The sequence below is a fragment of the Pituophis catenifer genome, unplaced genomic scaffold (assembly GCF_029215685.1).
Source record: "Pituophis catenifer annectens isolate HBS135680 unplaced genomic scaffold, rPitCat1.0.hap2 SCAF_8, whole genome shotgun sequence".
Classification (NCBI taxonomy): Eukaryota; Metazoa; Chordata; class Lepidosauria; order Squamata; family Colubridae; genus Pituophis; species Pituophis catenifer.
The window spans coordinates 51,558,550-51,575,718 of NW_027256888.1; the positions used below are offsets into that span (position 1 = coordinate 51,558,550).

The following is a 17,169-nucleotide window of genomic DNA, read 5'->3' on the forward strand; positions in this document are numbered from 1 at the left end:
GACGTTGTGTGTTTGAAGAGTTTATTTAACCCTCGGCTGTCTGGTTGGGTGTGTGCATGGTACGAGGACAGAACAATTACTTACTTAGAGTTACTATTGTATAGGAAAGATCTACATATGATGGGCATTGAAAACCTTACAAGTCAATCAAAACTGGGTGAATTTATGGAGGACTTTTTTTTTTTAAAAAAAAAAAAGCCTCCTTCCTTTTGGAACAGATTTTCCTGTCAGAATTGAACATGAGATTAAAATTCCTTTAATGAGGAGAAAGTCTGGAACTGCTTCTAATATTATTGTGCCGTTATCACTAGAAGTGAGATTTTATGTATATATTGCCAGGAAACAGTCAAATCTCCTTTGAACAGAGGTTCTAGCCAATGTAAGACATCAATTTTTCCTGATTTGGAAGTTTCCAAAAAAGTGAAAGCTGTTTACAGAAGTATGACGTCTTACCAGATCAATACAACTTCCGCATTTCATGTGTTTCCCAACTACCTTCTGTGTTAATCATCAAGACCAGTTTCACAAGTTCTATTGTCCTTTGAATGAAGAGACCTTTATTTTACTTTAAAATCTGCTAATGGACAAGCCTGATCATATTTCATTCCTTGAATCTGTTGGATCTGTTGCAGAAAAGTTGAATTTGCTTACAGCTCCTCTGCAAAAGCATTATTTTATAAGCCTCTATGCTTGCTTTTTTTTTTTTTTTTACTGAATTCTTTTTTGTTTGTATTATGGTTAATTTAAAATAGAATGTCTGGGCATGTTGCCAATACTGCAATCTATTTTTAATACATAGCATCCCAAGCCATTGTTATATCTGTACCCTTATTAAGATTGTTATCAAAAACTTCTTTTAACTTTTTTCCACAATTTTCCATCACTTCTTCTTTCTGCAACTACGCTTCATTTAATCTTCATCTGAAAGATCTGGTTTTCCTTTTAACACTGAATTGATGTATGGGGGAAAATATCTTTGGTAGTATCTCTGTTTTGTGAACAGCAGTAGTCAAATTGTAAAATATTCAAAACATGATCTGGGTCTTTCTTAAAAATAAAGGTATTTTTATGCATCACTTAACATGTCTCCATGGATCTACAAGTTCAAGATTGTCTATCCTGTCAAATAACAAACACACTTTTTTGGACACTTTTTTGTCCTCCTTTTTTGAGGACAAATTAATCCATTCCAATCTCTCATTAAGTACCAATTTTCATATGGTAACCATTAATTTGTCCATAAATCCTTTGCAAAAAGTTACACTATCCTCATTTGGAACATATATTCCCAGTATCAAAGTCTTGGTCATGTCAAACACCAGGGAAATCAGGAGATTCAGGCAGTTCATATGTATATAAAGATTTATTGTAATCTTAAAATCTGTAGAAGAATCTGAACTACTAACGGTCAAGGGAAATTAGTAGAAGAAAAGAATAGAAAGGAATTCAAGGTGGGCTGGACTTGTAAGCGTGAAGGGACTCATGATATATTTGACCTTCTTTCGGGCTCAACCTGGGCATCTCCTACAGACTATATATAAAGTACTTCCACCATCACATATCTACCATAACCATCATTCAATTTCAGTTTGGTTGCAATTGGGGATTTATATACAAAACAGTTACTTTTTTTTCTTTTTAACTTACTTACAAGAGTTAGCAAAACGATTGGAAGCTGTTTCTTTATAATCTTTTTTCTTTTATATTTCTATTTCTTTTTATACATTTTTTTAGTTATGGTATTGTTCCTTATTTTTCTTGTTTCTTTTCTAATTCTTTTCTAACAATATTCATCTTGTTTTATCTTGTTAAAAATTTATCCAATAAATGTATATTACAAATGCCTAGAGCCTGTCAATAGCAGTGTCAATTGTTCATTTTACTGTATGACTTCATTTCTGCTGGTTGTAATTTCAGATAAATGCATGCATTAAGTAAACTTATGTTTAAATATTCTATCTACTTCTCTCCTTCACTGTATTGCTGGTTTTCTATTTATTTTCCTTCACTGTAGTTCTATACAGAAAATAATGATCTTTTTATTAAGGAAAACATATATAATGTTAATTATAAAATGTGCTAGTTTGTGTTTCCCTTTCTTTTATATCAAACTAACATAATTTTGGAAATTAGAATAGAATAGAATTCTTTATTGACCAAGTGTGAATGGACACACAAGTAATTTGTCTTTGGTGCATATGCTCTCAGTGTACATAAAAGGAAAAAAAGAAAAAAGAAAAAATACATTAATCAAGAATCATAAGATATAACACTTAGTGATAGTCATAGGTTACTAATAAGCAATCAAATCATACTAGGAAACAAACAGAACAATATAAATCATAAAAATACAAGCAACATGGTTATAGTCATGGGAGGAGATACAGGAGGTAATCCTAAAATATAACACTTACCCCTGACCTGGATGATTGAGAATCTCCATAGACAAAACTATGGAAGAACCATTATAGGAATATTATGGAACATGTCGTCCAAATATCTGGGAGGAGATGAACCTAAATCCATACGCTCTTAAAGTTGGGGGTTCATAAATTCATTTTTTTCCCCTCTTTCTACTTATCATCTGATTTTCATGGATTTAAGAAGGCTTCCATGAAGGAAAGTAGCCACTTATTTCAAAGTTTAATAGCAATCACAGGGTTTAGTGTAATCACCAACAAAACAGCAAAGTTCAACTGCAAAGCCAGCAAAATGAGCTCCTCAGATAAATTGCTATATTCTGGAAGCATCAGGGTGTATTGATTAAGCTCCAGAGTATTTCACTTCAGTGGGATAGAATTGAAAAAAAAAAAAAAACAATTCTTAACTGAAGAAGTTTTCCCAATATAGCACAAAGTTACTCCTTTATCAAGAAGTATAACTTTCTGACCATAAAAACACAACTTCCTGATAACTACGACAGAAAACATATATTAGACTTGGTCAATTTTTATTTTTCAGAATTGCAAAGTGGCAGGCCAGCCACAAAGTCATCCTTGCTTTGTTTCATAAAGCTACAGATTAACTGATGTTTGCAAACATTACCAGTGTCTAAAACATTAAATCTACAATAATCTTGAGACTGTCACTAATTTGATAACCTTATGGTTGCAACAATAGCTAACCTAATTTTCAAACATTATCTGCTTCTTCCATATTTTCTCCTTTTTGTAGCACTTTGCTTTATGAAGTATCTAGAAACAGTAAAAGAGGCATACTTTTTGGTATTAAGAATATTGTCTAGCTATGGATTTTGATATTATTTCTCTCCTTGCCCACTTAATTGATTTTCTCTTTGCCCTATTTAGTTATATTGTTATTCACCTTGCAATATTAAGCAAGGTCTTTTGTTATTAAACTCTACAATGTCAGGAATGGTAAAATTATTAATAATAAACCTAACCTTCCTAAAAATATATTTTCAGAACTAAATAGTAATGTAATATTTACTTAAACTAATAGTATTTAGCCATGAGTCTCTCCAGCACAAAGGATCATGTAATTTTATTCTACTGTTTGCTTTCAACTATACACAAACTTGTTAGACTAGCTATTCAAATTTAATTATAGGACAAAAGCTTGACAAATTCCCTTGTAGTCATTCATCGAGTCATATGTTTCTAAAATTAATGAGTAATCCAAATGGAATTCCAATTTCCAAGGAAATTAAAGCCTTTGCTAGAAAATGCATCTCTCAGCTTATGAAGGAAATGCAAGATCAGCAAATCAATAATACTGAACTTTTCAAACGAGCTCAGTGACAAATAAATAACAACATTGACAGGCACATTTATATGTCAGGACAATTCAAAACAGGCTACATGGTAGCATTGGATTTTTTAAATACTTACAGTTAATGAACAGAAAAATAAACCAATGACTTAGTATTATGTGATTTTGGAAATGTCAGTTCCTTAAAATGAGATATAATGTAATCCAATATAGGCACTATTATTTACACAGAGATAAATAGCAGCAATTCCAATAAGAACCATTGCCTTTATAATATCATGGCATTAATCATTAAGTGGTGAATGTAAGAATAGTATGAGCACTGAAAATATTTGGATAATATCTAAGCAATGGGTATTGTGTAAAGTTATCTTTTCCCAATGTAGTATTTCTATTATGACTTTGGCTTTCAATTTCCATAATTTCCAGATAACATGGCTGGGTATTCTGAACATTAAAGTCCAACTTGGACTTGTAAAACATTAGTTTGTGATAATCTCCTATACTCAGTACCGTTGTTGTTAGCGGTTTAATTCTGTATTGATAAATAAACTAGGTTTTGCCTGTGTAAATATAATGGTTAAATTATATGTAACTCATTGTAAATAATAAAGTAGAAAGTCAAGCTACTATGCCATTTCTACATGTTCTTAGAGTCTATGCAGCTCCTTCATGACTGTTATTTCTGTTATATAGCAAAACACTGTATAGTATAAGTTTTTGGAATTTAAGAAAGAAATTCCTGTATTATAGTAATGAAGCAGTAATTTAAATATCTAATTTGATGGGCTTATTAAAATATGTTTATTATAAAAGAATTCAAGGAGAATTACCTGCTATTGTCACTTCTGTCTGTTTTCTTAGGAACTAAGAATTGGATAAGAAAAGGGAAAGAGAAATAAATTCAAGTACACATCACAAGAGACTCTTACCAGTATTTTAGGATTAAGGAAATTATGTTGCCCAGAATTACTTTCAGTGAAATGGGTGGTCATATAAATTTGATAGATAGGAACATAAATTAAAAAATAATAGACTAAAATAAAGAGAAAGACAAAAACAATAAGAAATTGTTACTGTGTGGAAATAAAGTATTGTATTGTTATCTTCTTTTTCCTCTCAGAATCACATCAAAGCAATCTGTAAAAATAAGTAAACAGATAAAAAAATGGACAATTAATGACACTTTTAAATACCCACCTGTGTATTTGTGTCTCAATACTTTTGTCATACTCACATTCAAAGCTAATGAGTGAAAAAAATGTAAACGTTTGTCTTGGAGATCTGGTAATAGGAATTTATTTAAGACATATTGACATAATAATAAAGACAATCTATCATCAACTCTCTATTTCTTGTCTTGTTTGGCCTTCTGACCTTTTTGTTCACAATTTTTAAAGGCATTTCCACATATTCCTTCTGGGGTCCAAAACTCTTTAATAAGAAAAAAGTAAGGAGTTTCTTTGCTTAGCAAGATTCACACAACCATACTTCACAGCCAGATGGAGAGTCAAAAGGCCATTGTAAGTTATTGATTATATTTTAGCAAAATCTTTCCAGCACAGCTCAAATGTCAGGATAGATTCTGCCAGGTCTAATTAACTGACGTTGCAACTTCTTTCTTTATGACACATTCTAAGTAATTACTTATAAGTACTATTTTAAAAGCAAAATAATAATAATAGACCAGGCTTAGAAAAATGTATTTTTCCATTTAAATACTAATATTTAAAACATCTCTTAAAAAAGCATTATCTTCAAAATGAAGAATAATCAGAATTTTGATTTGCTTCTTGTATCTTCTACCATATCTGAACAGTACCTACACTCTCAAGCCAAAACTGATGCATATATTGCATACATAAAGCACTGGAATATCCACAAGTTCATTTTAAAGGAATGTATTTAAAGTTATCATATATGCAAACCAAATGTTTTTAGTATTTTAATTATAATACGTTTTTTTGAATTGTAAGCTGCCCAGAGTCATTGAATGAGACGAGCATTGAATGAGATGAGCAGCTATAGAAACTGAATAAAGATAGAAAGATAGAAAGATGAAATAGATGACAGATAGATAGATAGATAGATAGATAGATAGATAGATAGATAGATAGATAGATAGATAGATAGATGAAAGGGGGGAGAGAGAGGGAGAGAGAGGGAGGGAGAGAAAGAGGGAGATGATAGCTATGTAGGAAGGTAGATAGACAGATGGTAAACTGTTGCAGTAGAACTGCAAAATAAGAAAGAATGGCACAAAATTGCCAGAAATTGCCAAAATAAGGAAGCGATTCTGGTACTAACAGTCTGGTTTCATAGGTCCATAATTGAACAAAGTCAGAAGCAGAGAAAATTGGATGGTGAGAGATACTAAAGGAAGTGGAGGGGGAGATGTAAGATAGTGATAAGAAGCTTATTTTTTAAGCTGCTTGGGCCAATAAGGAAATCAGAATTGGAGTCTGGGACATTGCAGTAAAGCAAGAAATATGAGTTGAAGATAGAAAAGGTATAAAAAAAGTGTGGAGCTTTGGCTACGTAGTCACACTGAAACAGGAACACAGGTGCACAGACACATGGGGGGAGGAGAAGGAATAGAGCAAAACAAGTTTAGCTAATTGTAATGAAAAACAGGAATGGGGAAAAGCTTTGACCATAAATGCAGCCTAGGGAAATAGAAGAGGTGAGGTAGAAGATAAAAGGAAAATACATCCATTCATTCATTCATTCATTTAACAAGGGCTTTTCTCCTTGCATCACTTTGCTCAGCTGAGATTTCACTCCTTGTAACTAACAAAGGCAGAGGCCCAGCTGGGGAAATGCAAAGGCTTAGAAGGTTGATTGACATATTTGGCCAGCATGTGGTGAAAAAGATGTTGGCCAATTTTAACAGCTAGAAAATCCTCCAGTGGATCATTGAGGAACATTAGGCTTAGAGAACTGAAAAGAAAGAAAGCTGATGGAGATCTGATCCAAAAGAAGGAATCATATAGCCAGAAAACTACCTACATGAGATTTTTACAGAGGCAGATGTGACAATGAAATTTATTGTCAAAGAAGGGAGGCAAATCAATTTGTTTAAATATGTTTTGTTTTGTTGGTTTTGTTTTGTTTTGTTTTGTTTTGTTTTGTTTTGTTTTGTTTGTTTTGTTTTGTCTAACATAATTAGATGTCTTCTAGTTCCCACTCCCTGCTCAAGCAGGAAACTGTGAAACATTTCAGATAAAGGGTTGTCTAATCTCTTCTTAAAAACTTGCACTGTTGGAGCACCCATAACTTTTGGAGGCAACTCATTCTACTAATTAATTGTTCTAACTGTCAGGAAATTTCTCCTTAGTTTTAGTCCCCTTGATTAGGTTCCATCCATTGTCCTTGTCCTGCCTTCAAGTGTTTTGGAAAAATACATTGATCCCCTCTTCTTTATGGCAGCCACTTAGATATTGGAATATTGCTATCATGTCAGCCCTTCTTCTTCCTTTCATTAAACTAAATGTATTCAATTCTGCAATTGTTCTTCATATATTGTAGTCTCCAGTCCCTGCAGTCTTTCTATAGTCTCAACATCTTTTTTATATTGTGGCGACCAAAACTAGATGCAATATTCCAAGTAAGGTTTTACCAAGGCATTATAAAGTGATACTAACCCTTGATTCTATCCCTTTGTTAATGCAGCCTAGGACTGTGTTGGCTTTTTTGGCAGCTGTTTGTTTTGTGTTTTGTTTTGTTTTGTTTTGTTTGTCTTTGACTCAGTGTTTGGCTTCTGGTGACTGCCTGGATTTTAGAAGTGGTTTGCTATGAATTTCTTCCTATTGTTTAACATCAAATTCTTGTTTCTCCAAAATCATATTAACATATATATTGACTTCAAACCAAATTAAGGCTGTAGCCAAACAGGACCAAATCATTTGAGTTAAAGAACTTCAAATTCTTACACTCTCAATCTAAAAAATCTGATATTCATTTTTTTTTATGACAAGTACATAAAATACAAAATCATATTTTCTATAAAATCATTCTGTAAAAGTAGAATAATATAGTATAGCTGGATCACAAAATTTGCCAAAATTTCAGAGGTATTATAGATTTACTTTGCAAGTGGGAGATAATGAACAGATCATTGCCATTGTATTCTACATATTTCAATAAGTGAAAACTGGTCATTGAAAGATAAAGCTTCTTACATCTTATCACTTTCTATTATGTCTGCCCACATTTATTTTAATGCTATTTTAAATTCAAGCACCTATATTTTTTCTATGTTGTATCTTTTCATTTTCTCTATACATTAGGCTGTCAGAGTTCCAGAAAACTCCTGACTCCCAGTAAAGACGCGGAAGCAGGCATTTTCCAAAGTTCTCTTTACTAGCAATAGGTAAACTGGCACATCTGGGAAATCCAGAAACTGAAAAACCTGGGCTTTCCTTCAATAATACAAAGCTCCCAAAACCAACCCTTTCTCCCCTTTCGGTCACATGCTCCAATCACCATCGGTTTCGCCTCAGCCCAGCCCCTGACCACTCCTCGTCCAGATGCTGGACCGCCCTGACCTTGACCGATAGGAAAAAAATGCTATTATGTCTACTAACTCTTGTAGGGCTTGGTGGGTTCAGCCACAGTCTGAAGAAGGCCAGGGGCTTCCCTGGTCGGTATTTCATGGTGGCGCAGGTGGCACAGCTCCTCACATAGTCTTCCACTTCAGTTTTCATTTTTGGCCACCAGAATTGCCTCCTAGTCAAATGGAGGGTTTTTAAATACCCAAAGTGGACCCCCAGGCGAGAATCATGACTTCTCTTCAGTACCAGGAGCTGTAGGCTGTGGGGTACGTAAAGTTTATTCCCCTTCCATGCCAACCAGTCCCTTAGGGTGAAGTCCACCTTGTGCTCTTTGAACCAGGAATCATTAGAAAGTGCTGCTTTTAGCTCCGCTGTCAACTTGTCTTTGGGGAGGTTGGAACCCTGGCGCGTTTGTGCTCTGGTGCAAGCTTGGGCGGCTGGCTGAGACTCTGAAATCATGGCATGAACTATCTCTTCCCATCAGCTGTCAAATTGGGGTTTGCGGGAGAGAGCATCAGCCAGAAGGTTCTTACCCCCCCCCCCCCCCGGATATATTTCAGGTTAAAGTTAAAGTGTTTGAAATACTGAGCCCAACGAACTTGCTTTGGAGAAAGCTTCCTCGGGGTCTTCAGTGCCTCGAGGTTCTTGGGTCAGTCCAAAACTCAATAGGCTCCTCCACCCCCTCCAGGAAATGTCTCCAGGACAAGAGAACCCATCGCACCACAAACGCCTCTTTTTCCCATACCGCCCATCTGCACTCAGTGTCAGTTAACTTCCTTGATACATAAGTACACAGCATTAGATTGTTACATGGGTCCCTTTGTAGTAGAACAGCCGCCACCGCCACATCACTTGCATCAGCCTGAACCACGAAGGGCTTATTCAAGTCAGGATGCTGTAGGATTGGCTCCACCGCAAATAGGCGTTTTAACCATTCAAAAGATTTTTGGCAGTCCATTGTCCAAGCTAAAGGCTGGCTAAAGTTTTGGCCTGGTGGGAGACTGGCCAGTTTTAATAGTTCTGTCAAAAGGAGTGTGACCTCAGCGAAGGAAGTGATGAATTGTCTGTAAAAGTTTGCAAACCCTAGGAAGCTCTGGAGTTGCTTACAGGTGTGTGGGGGCTGCCAGTCCAGTACTGCCCTCACCTTCTCTGGGTCCATTTCGATCCCCTTATTTGATACTCTGTATTCCAAGTAGTCAAGGGCTTCCTTATGGAACTCGCATTTGGACAATTTTATCCCAAATCTCATTTTTATAAAAACCTAACGGCACCCTATAAGGGGCTGTCAGGGGTGCTGAGCCCCAGCATCTACCTAAACCTGGGTGGTGCAAAGACTCAGCGAAGATGGAAGAGAAAGAGGGAGCTGTCGGGGCCTGTGGACTCAAGGAAGTACCGACCCCTTGCTTTCTTCCCCTGAAGAGTTGGAATGGGCCATGAAGGCTGCAGAGGAAGTCCTTCAGCTTGGGGCTCAGCCCAAGGCATCAGAATCCTGGAAGAGTTGCCAGTCCGACCCAACTTCAGGAGGAGATTTGAAGTCACTGAGTGAAAGTGACTGGAGGATGGGGGCCACTGTGAGCTCCGGCGACTCCCAGGACTGGGACCGGCCCCACCCCACGCAGAGCCAGTCCTTGTCTGGACTTCCTGACTGCTTTGAATGGATGGAAGTGGGGAGTTACGCACCCTCTTCAAAACCCTTTGAGGTGAGATGGCAGCTAGCACAACCTACTTTCACTTTCCCTGGCCCGGGACAAGGATAGGGGGGTTAGTGGAGTGCAGCCCACCCCACCCAGCCAGGAGTGAATTGGAAGGATTGATGCCCCATGGCCAGCCTGCAACAGTGGGATTCCAAAATCCCCCTTTTTGGGCCCCACGCCAGCTTGCATTAGCATTACCACCGGCGGAGAGCATACCACCTGGATGGGCTTTTTACCCAGGCCAGGGATGGATCCAGTGACAGTGGTATCCTGCACTGCCTGTCCTAAGCTCACAGGGATCCCCCTGGCCCCCCTCCTATGCCTCAATGCTCCTGGCACCACAGGGAGCCCTAATCCAGCAGCCGGCTGCAATGCCCCCCCTCCAGTGCAGCAAGCAGCTCAGCAGCCAGATGAGGGCACCATTGAACTTTATGATATAAAAGGCTTTATCACACTGCTACAGCCTCGCTTTGACGACCCAGACCAAATAAACAAAAATGAAGCCATGCTAAAACTCATGAAGGAAGGTAATTGACCAATGAAAGACTTTGTATGGGACTTTAGGAGAGTCACAGGCACTCTGAGCCATTGGCCTGATCGCATACTCCTGCACTACTTCAGGGAAGCCATCAACCCAGAAGTCAGAAAAGCCTGTGGGATCTGGGGAGTACCTGAGCGTCTCCACCACTATTATACCATGTCCATTGCTCTGGACAGAGAAGTACACCCCCCCAGCCAACCACCACTCAGCAGCCACCTTGTAGGCCGTTAGCAAAAAAGCCCATTTCAAAACCTGCATACCGCACCCCCCCCCTTCACAAGGGAGGTGATTAAATGCTATCACTGTGGACAAACAGGACATCAAGCTTCTGAGTGCTTGGCCCCTGTCCCAGTTCCACAACAATGACCCGCCACAGCTGCACGAGGGAGGAGGGCTCCAAAGAAAACCCCAGACACCAGCCAATTTGCCAAACTAGCCATGGAGATTCCCCTCCCCACTGAAGAGAGGGGGAGGCCTCCAGCTACAGGAGCACCTTCCGACAGCCCAGTGGGGATGAAGACCCCATCGTGAGTACCCCATCACCCCTTTCTCAATTAAAGTAAGACTAGAAACAGGGAAAGAAACAGAACTCCCAGCAGTAATAGACACAGGCTGCACCAGATGTCTAATCGCCCAAAAAAATGTAGAACACCTGGGCATCAAAACAACACCCTTAAAACAACCAATTAAATTTTACCAGGTTGATGGCATGCTAATTGGGGGAGTCCCTTCCACTCATGTTACTGAACTGATTAGATTAGAAATGGGGAAACATCATGAACTCATACGATTTATAGTAACCCCAAAATGTCAGAATCTATCATACTAGGCCTGGCTTGGCTAGATAAATGGGCCCCACCATCACATGGGAAGATGGATACCGAAAAATCAGGATAGGAGTTGGCCCAACACTCCCTGCTCCTCCCCCCCCAATACCAACCTACCCAAAATGACCAGTAGCCAGAAACAGCAGCAGCTTGTTCAAACGGGCCTCCAGGCGAACACCAAATCCCTAAGGTATATGCAGACTTAGCCAAAGTTTTCAGCAAAGAGGAATGTAATCTCCTCCCGTCCCCCCCACCGGCCCACAGACTGCGCCATTGAATTACAACTGAGGGCTAAATTGCCAAAGCCTAGAATGTACTCCATGACACCTGCTGAGATGACTGAATTGAGAAGTACATTGACACCAATGCACCAATGAAATCCAGCATGGCCACCCCAGTACTGTTTAAAGAAAAAAAGGATGGTACTTTAAGATTATGTATTGATTTTCGATCTATCAATTCCCACTGATGAAAGACTTACTAAACCACCTATCGAGAAGAAAAATCTTCACCAAGCTAGATCTAAGAGAAGCCTACTACCGCATTCGCATAAAGGAGGGAGACGAATGGAAGACTGCTTTTAACTGCCCTTTGGACAGCTTCCAATTCCGGGTCATGCCTTTTGGACTCCAGGGAGCCCCAGGGGTCTTCATGCAACTGATCAATGAAGTTTAGCATGAGCATTTATATCAGGGGGTTCTTGTTTATCTCGATGACATTCTTATATTCAGCGAAAATATGGAAGACAATGTCAAATTGGTTAGACAAGTGCTGAAAAAACTTCTAGCAGCCAAACTTTATACAAAATTGTCGAAATGTCAGCATTCCAGAAAATCCCTGACTCCCAGTAAAGACGTTGAAGCAGGCATTTTCCAAAGTTCTCTTTACTAGCAATAGGTAAACTAGCACATCTGGGAAATCCCAAATCTGAAAAACCCGGGCTTTCCTTCAATAATACAAAGCTCCCAAAACCAACCCCTTTCTCCCCTTTTGGTCACATGCTCCAATCACTGTCAGTTTCACCTCGGCCCAGCCCCTGACCACTCCTCCTCCAGATGCTGGACCACCCTGACCTTGACCGATAGGAAAAAATGCTATTATCTCTACTAACTCTCCTCTCCTAAATCCCCCCTCCTACTTTCCTACACATGAGGAGGTGGCAGCATTGAAGCTTCTGGCCTAATATGGTTTCCAAGGCTGACATAGGCTTTGGAATAGTAAATGATCCAAAAGTGGAGAAGAAATTAGGATGGGACCAAATTTAATAATCTGAGGATCGTATCAATAGATTGGCTCCATTTTCAGTAGCTTCAGCCTTTATCCAGCACTAGTAACAGTTTACACAGAAAATCAGTTCTTCATATCTGTTCTTAAAAAGGAGATATGGTACTTTCTTAATTTTGGCCTGGGACCACAGCACCATCTAAAGGATCTGATAAATTTATTCAATATTGCTTTGCCACAAAAGAAGGAATTCAAGTTTTGTTTTCCAGAAGATCTTTTCCCTTATAATTATATAAAGAGAGAATCAGTGAAAACCAGACTGTTCATATAATAATGCCACTAAGGATTGTTAGGAAGGCAAGTTTAATGCCTAAATAATTTCTTATTTCCAATTTGAAACAAAAATGTGTTGGAAAGGTCAAATAGGACAGAGAATGATCTTGCTCATCAATGAAACAGAGAAATGCATCCAGCCAAAAAGAACGAATGGAAGATTTTTTCAAAAAAATTTTTGCAAATAATACCAAATGTAAGTATATGATCTTCAAAATACTTCTACCAATTTAAAGGCCTAAGTATTAGGAAATGAATGCTATGTAAAGGCAATACTTCTCCCTAGCATTTCTTAGTATTAAATTAATGCTTCCCAGAGGGAAATGAACACCACTGTATAAGGTTAATTTAAATTTTCATGCCCTTATATAAACCATTGTATGTCAGCCATTTAAAGAGCCTTGGGAACCTGGTGGAAAGAGATGGTCCTATTGTAGGTTTAAAAGAAGAGGCCAATTTGAAGCAAAGACAATACTAAGCAGTAATTCTTCCCAAGGGAGATATAACATAAGCAGCATTGTTCACACATTTTAATAATGATTTTTAAAAGGATCCTCTTATTCAAATTCCTCTAACATAATTTGCTTGTTTCTGAAAACTAGTGTAGTTTATAAGAAAATCCCCATGGATCTATGAACCCATAAAAAAGGAGAAAAAAAATATGGGCAATAAAAGTCTATATAAGCAAAATTAAATGGGAACAAGCAGCAGTTATAAACTACACAAGTAATTTGTCATGATCCTTCCTTAGTATATACTATAAATTGTGATGGGGGCACAAATATATCACATGTATAAATTGAATTTTTGAATCAGGACAGCCAGGGTCTTTCTTCTAATTCTCACTAGATGCAACCCAAATTGCAATTCTGGCAGATCCCATTATAGCAATGAGATGTGGCCTCTCTAAAAAGACAAGTCCGTGGCTATGTAATAACTCTTATAACCCTCATTACCATATGATAGAAAACCAATGTTCATGGATATGCGTGACACAGGCTGAATGTGTGTTTGTGCAAATGTTAAAAAAAAGTTTAAAAAGGGGTGCTTAGGTAATATTTAATTCCAGTGTTCAATTTACTAGGTGTGGGCATACACTGACAGTGAAAGGGAGCAAGCTTACTCAGTAAAGAGCTGTCTTATCAGGGAGATGGGTGGCATATAAATTTAATAAGTAAAAATAAACGTTCAATTGACAATCAAATATTTTGATATTTCAGAAGGATAAAACAGTGACTTGAAATATTGGAGCATACGTAAGAAAGATCTATAATTTAGGGCTAATTTTGAGAGGAAAATTCCTACCTGAGTAGAAGCAAAATGGAAAAGCAGAGATTAAAAATACAACTGTCCGGAATCTGAACAGCATTATTAAGAACTGATAATAAAATGCTCAGCAGAACCTCACACAATTAAATTACACAGCCTATTCAGATAGGTAAGGAGTGGGACTCTGACTAGAGGTGCCAGGTGGAGATCAGTGGCAGACAGCATGAAAATGAACCCTTCATGGAGCAACTGCTTTTATTGCTTAGATCAAAAGCAGCTTCTCCCATTCCCATTTATTTGATCCATCCTGAAATTGTTGAATAATATGCTGGAACTTTTCCTTTACTGAAACATTTCTAAGATCCTTTCATAGGAGAGCTACCAAATTGTCTCATATTTCAGTTTCCCAAAAATAAAGGTTACAGTTTTATAGTTATGGCAGATTTTTTTTTTAATAGATCCCTTTTAGTTGAATTCTTCTGCTGTGCTAGTTTTGATTATGGCTTTTTTTTTAATTAATGTCCCATTATCTCAGGATGAGTACTGTTGGGAATCTGAACTCAACTCTCCTTTTTCTAATATGCCTAAGTCTCCATGTACATTTTTAAGAATTTTTTAAACTCCAAATACACACAATCATATGAATTGTTCCATTTTTCATTATCTATATATAAGAATTGCAAGTGTATCAGTGTGAACAGAACACCACTGTTCTCCACATCAGTTCCCATCAGGATACAACAGGACACAATATAAACAAGAAAAGGTACATAATTATTCCACATTCCACCTGCAGTTCTATTGGCATTTATTGAAAAATGAACCAGTGACAGTTACTTCTCAGTAACAATTCGGAGAAATCCAGTGTGAGCCTGAAATCAATCATTTTTTTTTTCTTGAACAGACAGTTCCTGCAGCAAATGCTGGCATGCCATCTTTTTGACTAAGAAGCACTTTGCTTTCTTCAGGCATCCTTTTCTTACTGGCATCTGATCTCAGATCCCTATTGAAGTATATTTCACAGCACTAAAACACTCCATTGTGCTTGAATATGGAATGAAGATGTAACATAGACAACTGATGCCAGCAGCAATTTCATCAAAGCTAAATAATTATACCCATCTATCTAAATTCAATGCATGCTTTGCAAAGCCATAAACTAAGCCCTAGAATACAAAAATGTATTCAAAATCTATAACTAGTGTACGAGTAGACACTTTTCAGCTAATTATATCAATAGTTTAAGAGTATCTAATTTCATGTTTGTTTTATGGTCACAAAATTGAATAAAATAACTTAAAAATAAAAAGTTCCAACATAGTATCAACATAGTATCAAAACAGAAAACAGAAAAGAAAAAATATTTTAACCTTTCCAGCCCAAACCTTTTTGTTTAAGAAATCATATCAAACTTTAATCAAAACATATAGAAGTCCAGATAAAAGCTAGCCTCTAATAAAGCCATAATAAATTCTAAAAGAAGTAAAGTTTTTCAATTTTAATTTATTTTAACAATTCTTTATTGCTTTGAATTTTTGCTTGAAGGACAATAGCTAAAATTAGAACAAATATCTGAGCTTAGATAACAATTATATGCAAATTTTATGTCATTCTGGCACAATTTCTGAATTCAGATTGTACTGAAGCTTGAAAAAGCAGTGAGGACTAAAACTCATTATTTAATCTGGCAAATTTTAATTCCTTGGTGTTAATGTCAGAGTAAGTTGATTTTATGTTATAACATTTTCAACTATAGTTCTGAATTTATCAGTAATTGAAATTTTTCAGTAATGTGTTTTAGGGGTGAGATTCAACAAACAACATAAATTCATCTATTATGTCAAATTATTAAAATTAAGGACAAGACCAGCTATCTGTACAGTATATTTGTCCATATCCAGTTAAAAGAAAACTAAGCTCTACAGAGATGATGCTTTTGGGACATTAATGCTTTGCCGTTTCAGGAATCAACAGACTCACACACTCCTTGTATTCCCTGTTTATTTCTAGAATATTTATATTATAATTTTTGACATACATTTGAACTGACTTATCAAATCACAATTATAAATTATACTTTCCCTGATTTGCATTGGTATTAATGGATTGGTTTACCCCATTGAGATACTCATGCCATGGGGTTGACACCATTCACCTTATGAAGCAGAAGCTTCTGTCAGTTATTGAAACTGAAATTGTCTGAGGAAGCAATTAGAGTAGACAATCAATCCATCTAAGAATCAGTAATTCATGGTAGATCCACTCTATTTAACTGGTGCTGGGTTATAATTCCAGTCTAACAAATTGTTTTACCAACTATTGTTCAATAGGTGGTATGATCACTAAGGTAAAAAAAAAAATCAGCCTCAATTCCATCCCTGGGGCATTGAAAATGTTTGTTACTGTAATTCAGAGGCAAAAGCGCCAATTTTTAAAATAAAATAATTATCATTCTATTTAGGACTTTGGGATTTTTTTTTTAAATAAATACAATTATTTACCATTTTAAAAATCCCTGAAGGCCTGGGACTGCACTGAATGTTCCTCTCTATCCATCTATGTTCCACTCTTAACTCTATTATCTTTCTCATTCTTGAGAGGAAGAATGTGTTAGATATGTTTTGTTATTTATTCTTTTTTAAAGAATAAATAGGCCCACTAGAAGCCTCACAAACTGTGAAGAAATATAAGCAAATGTTCTGTATAACTGTCCAGTTTTTGATGCAATCCAAGACAATTAACGACAGAGAAAGACGATGGACACAATAATCCAATAGGAGATGAACAGATCTCATCCTGGCCATATCAGCAACCATATCTTTGATGAGGCCTGCTAGAGTTTAACTGTGGTTAAAAAAAAAAAAATTGGGAGAAAACATTGTGTTAAAATGGAACATTGTGTTAAAATTGATGACAAATATTTTAGCTGCCACAGTGATCATCTTTGGATAAAATAAAGATAACATAATAAAGGTGGGACCAAAAAACCACCAATT

The 17,169-nt window shown here is 36.8% G+C and overlaps 1 long non-coding RNA gene across 1 annotated transcript in view; it reads right to left on the minus strand.

Annotated features, from left to right (window-relative positions):
- The window catches only part of LOC139320676 (uncharacterized), a 120,307-nt gene that overhangs the window by 1,460 nt on the left and 101,678 nt on the right, over positions 1–17,169 (minus strand). Inside the window, exon 2 of the long non-coding RNA XR_011600716.1 lies at positions 4,566–4,599. This is a non-coding gene — a long non-coding RNA (uncharacterized lncRNA). The remainder of the gene's footprint in view (positions 1–4,565; positions 4,600–17,169) is intronic.